The sequence below is a fragment of the Pinus tabuliformis genome, chromosome 3_1, assembly GCF_031772625.1.
Source record: "Pinus tabuliformis cultivar Carrire ecotype Pingquan chromosome 3_1, CPIR1, whole genome shotgun sequence".
In the NCBI taxonomy this organism is placed as follows: domain Eukaryota; kingdom Viridiplantae; phylum Streptophyta; class Pinopsida; order Pinales; family Pinaceae; genus Pinus; species Pinus tabuliformis.
Genome location: NC_142301.1, coordinates 777,170,671 through 777,176,495, shown reverse-complemented (window position 1 = coordinate 777,176,495; position 5,825 = coordinate 777,170,671).

Sequence of the window (5,825 nt, the reverse complement as noted above, 5' to 3'; positions counted from 1 at the left end):
CCAACCTTACTACTGGAGCAAAGGCTTTGCCATAGTATACACCAAGTTATTGTGAGAATCCTTAGGAAACTGACCTTGCCTTATGTTTCTTGATTTCTCCTTTTTCATTCAGTTTGGTCCTGTAGATCCACTTGACACCAATGTTAGTTTTTTCTCTTGAGAGATCGACTAGGTCCCACATTTTGTTCTTCTCAATGGTTTTGATTTCCTAATTCATTGCGTCAACCAAATGTTTCACTTTTACTTCCTCTTCAAAATGGGTTGGTTAATAGGAAAAAAAAGAAAAAAGTTTTTGTTGATTAAAATCATGTTCGTACTCATATACGTCCCTAATGCTTCTGCTTTTCTAATTATCTTCTAAATATGATGAATCAATGATAGATTCACTACTGGGAGATGTACCATTTTCAGAGTGGTGTGGCTCTTCTTGTACCTTCAATCTTGGCAGTCATGGTTGATGAATAGGATGATCTAAAGCTTCATCAATTTGATCATACCAAGATTTATTTTCAAACTTCTTCACATCTCCGCTTAAAGTATATTTCTTGGTGACCAAATTGTAGATTCTATAGGCTTTTAAAAGTTTACTATAGCCTACAAACATGCATTTTTTACTTATATAATCAAGTTTCTTTCACAACTTCCTAGAGCATGAGAAAATGCTACAAAACCAAATATTCAAAAGTGAGATACATTCACCTTCTTACCATCCCAAGCTTCTTCATGTACTACATCTTTGACATAGGTTGTTGGAGATATGTTGAGAACATATACTATAGTACACAAAAATTTTAGCCGAATAATCATTGGACAAATTTTTTCCATGAAGGATGCATCTGGCCATATTCTTTATTGACTGGTTTTTTCTCTGCTATTACATTATGTTGCAGAGTTTATCTTATTGTGTTCTACATGATGATGCCTTGTTGTCCAAAAAATGCTTTGAAATAATTGCAACTATATTTGCCCTTGAAATAATTCCAAAAAATGCTTTGAAATAATTGCCCTTAGAGGATTCTAGTGGCATATTTTTGTTTACAGAAAAAAAATTTCCATTAGCATATTGTTAAATTTCACTTCCTAAGAAGTACATCATGAGGCCAAGATTAGTCATATCAAATTTTCTTTGTATGACATTTTTGAATTCTTCTAACATCATATTTTCCCTATATAAAGCATATCATCAGCATAAAGGCACACACTAAAATTTTTACCTTCATGAGCTTTTGTACAGAGAGATGGTTGAAGGTTGCTTTGGTGAAATGCACTTTTGATGAGGTAAGAGTTAATTCAACTATACCAAGCTCAAGGAGCTTATTTCAAGTCATATAAGGATTTATTCAACTTATACACCTTATGTTCCTGTCTTGGAACTTCAAAACCATGTGGTTGATCCACATAAACCTCTTCCCGTAATATTCCGTTTAAGAAAGAAAATTTTACATCAAGTTGAAAAACATGCCATTTATGTTGAGCTGTAGTGGGTAGAATAATTCTTACTCTGACTAACCTTACTACTGGAGCAAATTTTTCACCATAGCCTACACCAACTTATTGTGATAATCCTTTGCAAACCAACTTTTCCTTATGTTTCTCGATTTATCCCTTTCAATTCACTTTGGTACTGTAGATCCACTTGACACCAATGTTAGTTTTTTCTTTTGGGATATCAACCAATTCCAAAGTCGTGTTCTTCTCAATGGTTGTGATTTCCTCAGTCATTGCATCAACCCAATATTTCTCTTTTACTACCTCTTGAAAATGCGTTGGTTGTCAGGAATGACAAGAAAAAAAAGATTGTTGATAAAAACCATGTTCCTAGTCATATACGTCCTTAATGCTTCTGATTTTATGATTATCTTCTAAAGATGATGCATCACTAATAGATTCACAATTGGAATATGTACCATTTTCAAAGCTGTGTGGCTCTTCCTATACCTGCAATCTTGGTAGTCATGGTCAATGAACAAGGTGATTTAAAGCTTCATCAATTTGATCATACCAAGATTTATTTTCAAAAAAATTAACATCTCCTCTTAAAATAAATTTCTTGGTGACGAGATTGTGGAGTCTATAAGCTTTAAAATATCCACTATAGCCTACAAAAATACATTTTTCACTTATATCATCAAGTTTTTTTTGCAACTTCTCTAGAACATGAGAAAATTCTACACAACCAAATATTCGAAAGTGAGATATATTCACCTTCTTACCATCCCAAGATTCTTGATGTACTACATCTTTGAAATAAGTTGTTGTAGATCTGTTGAGAACATATACTATAGTATGCAAAAAATTCAACTGAATAGTCATTGCACAACTTTTATTCATGAAGCATGCACCTTGCCTTATTCTTTATTGAATAGTTTTTTTTTTTTTTTTTTGCATGACGATGCCTTGTTGCCAAAAAAGTGCTTTGAAATAATTGCAACTATATTCTCCTCCGTTGTATGATATGAGTACTTTCAAAGGCATTCCAATTTTATTTTCTAATTTTACTTTCAAATATTTGAATCTTGATAAAGTACCAAACTTATATTTGAGAAAATAGATCCATATTTTACTACTATATTCATCAATTAAGGTTAGAAAATAAAGACTGCCACTATTGGATTGTGTTTGCATTGGTCCAGAGATATCTGGGTGGACTAGCTCTATGGGTTCTTTTTCTCTAGTGGAAGATGTGGGAAAGATGTCTCTTGTATGCTTTGCTAGAATACAAATTTCATAGCTATAATTTTTTTTTAATTCAAAATAGGTAGACCAATGACGATAAAATATTTTTGAACAAGACTTAGACTCTTGAAGGGAATATGGCCATTCCTAGAATGCATAGTTGTGACTCATCTGTCCTTGACACATTGTGTATAAAACACAGCGAGATATTTTGACTTTTAAGTGTCAAGGGAAACATCCTATTCTTGGTTTGTTTCTACCTTGGCTATTAGTCCTCTATTTGGAGCTTTATCATAAATATAATAAGTGGTCCCTTGGATTATTACATCATAGCCATGTTCCATCAATTGACCTATGCTAATGATATTATGCTTCAGACGTGCAACATAATAAACATTGGGTATATTTTTGTGTTGATTTTGTTTTGTAAGAATATAAAAAATACCTTTCCCTTCATATTTTATATGAGAATGTTCTCCAAGAGTAATTTCAGATGTGATGGAAGCATTAATGCAAGAAAACAAAATTTCGTTACCTGTCATATGGTTCTTAGGTCCTTATACTACTAGTGTAACATCTTATTATTATTAGTGAAACCCCCTTATTGTATTATTGTGCCCATATTGTCCCCATGTTTTTACTATTATGCCCCATAGAAGCCCACTACTGTCATTGTTGTGCCCCTACAATATTACTGTTATGTAGGCTTTGATTACGTTGGGACCACTTAGACTCCTATATACAGAAAGGAGGTCTTGTCATTTGTGTTGTCGAAGAATTGTTTATTTGTGTAATGTAAAGGAGTTTTCCCCCTCAAAGAGGCTGATTTTTAAGTCGTTGATCTATCATTTCTATATTTTTGTGATCTTGTTTCATAACATTTGGTATCATAGCTTTGTATTCTAGGGATTCGCTGCTCCAAAGAGGCCATCATGGCATGTTCGATATAACATTTTCTCTATGAAGTTTCAGAAGCTAAAAAAAAAACAATTTGAACCGAAATCGTTCTAAACGTCGGATCCAAATTTTAGATCTTATCTCTCTTTTCGAAGATATGATGTGAGGTAGTTAGTGTTTTTTCAAGCTCTATAATCCATTGCAAATAGGTCATCATGGAATGTTTGCTATAATAGAGTTTCTACGAAGGTTTAGGCCTTGAAATTAAAACCCATTTGAGCCAAAATCTTGATGAAGCTTGGACCCAAATTTCATATCTTGTTTTGCTATATTTTCATAGATATGGTCCAAGAGATGTAGGGTTTGTGTAGGCTCTCGAATTACATCCCAAACAGGTGACCTAGGGAATCATCCTAACTTTCTCTTGGAGCATTGGATTGAAATTTCGTAAATTTTTATAGAAACAAGATGACCTATAGTTTTTTGTGTATCGGTTTCAGGTCCTATGGTCGAAGAATTGACATGTGGTACTTCGTACAATTTCGCTCTACTGAACCAGCCTATAATCAAGTCATTTTGGGAGATTTAGCATAACTATTCCTTGGAGAATCAAATATTGATCAGACTTGTAGGGTTGCAAAAAGGACTTATAGGGCTACTGTAGGGCACAATTTTAGAACTTGGAGATCCGAAATTACAGAGATACAAGATATTCAACATCAAGCTCCTACAATGTGAAAAAAGGTGTGTAATTTTTTTAAAATTTTGCATAAGTTTGGTTGAAAATTTAGTTTGAAGGAATTCAAAGGGTGTGGAAGCCAAGACGGATGATATTGAAGAAAAACTTAAAGACAACATGGAATATTTGAAGACAAATTTGACAAATTTTCTACAAGAATTGCTTACTAATGGTGAAAGGGTAGTAAAGGAAACTCATGGTGAGAACAAAAGAAATGCTAATCTTGATTTCATAGACTCTAACCTTGGATTGAAGACCTAGCATGTTCCAAATATTGATTTGACGAAGTTTGATGGCAAGGATCCTGTAACATGGATACTACAGATGGAGTAATAGTTCGATCTCCATAATGTGCAAAACACACAAAAGATAGACATTGCAACTTTGTATTTGGAACCAAATCAGTTTGTATGGTATCGATGTCTTTGCTCTCATAAAAAAAAATTCACTTGGGAAATTTTTATGGAAGAAATGATAACACATTATGAGGATACAACAAGCAACACTTTTTTTAGCCAATTGATAACTCTCAAACAAAAGGGTTCAATGATGGAGCACATTGGAACTTCCAAAAATTGAATGTAAGGGTAAAAGATATTCCATAGGAGCATAGGATTGATGTGTTCATAGGGACTTTAAATGATAACATCCAACATGAGTTTTGCGTTTGGGAACCTGATTCATTGGAGAAGGCATTCAGGTTGGTAAGAAAAATGAAAAGAAAAATTATGGAAACAAGGAATCCTACCACCCACAACTATAAAGACGGAAGTGTTGTTTCTCCTAACCTTTCACCACCTACAAGTTTGAAACCACAACAATTGGAAGAAAAAAGAGAAAAAGGGTTGTGTTACAATTGTGATAGAAAATACATTAAAGGTGATAAGTGTGTTGAGAAGAAATTAATTTACATACATGGGGAAGAGGAGAAAGAAAAGGAACAAGAAATGTCAAAAAAATAGGATATACACAAGGAACCAATCCCAGAGAAAGAAGAAATGAATTTGACCATATCTTGTAATGCCTTACTAGGAATTACCACTCCTAAAACTCTCAAGATAGAAGGGCATATCGGGAAGAAAAGGGTAATAGTGCTAATTGATTTGGGTAGTACCCATAATTTTATTCAATTTAAGATAGCCAAGGAATTGAATTTCTTCCTATATCTAGCAACAGAGTGTCAATTAATTCTTGCAAATGGAGGAAGCATAAATTGCTTTGGAAATTGCCCTAATATCAGTCTATCAATGTGAGAGAATATCTTTAATAGTTGAATTCTTTCCATTCCAATGGGTGGTGCAGATGTTGTACTAGGAGTTCAATGGATACAATCTTTGGGTACGATAACTTTTAATTTTCAAGAACTTTTATTCAATTTTTTTGCGAAGGAAAGGAAGTTGAATTAATGGTAGCGAAGGGAGACTGGGAAAAAGAATCAGCTCTAATAGTGTGACAAAGCTTCAAGAAAAGAATAATGGGGTGTAATTTCACAATTATGTTCACTAGAGGTTCC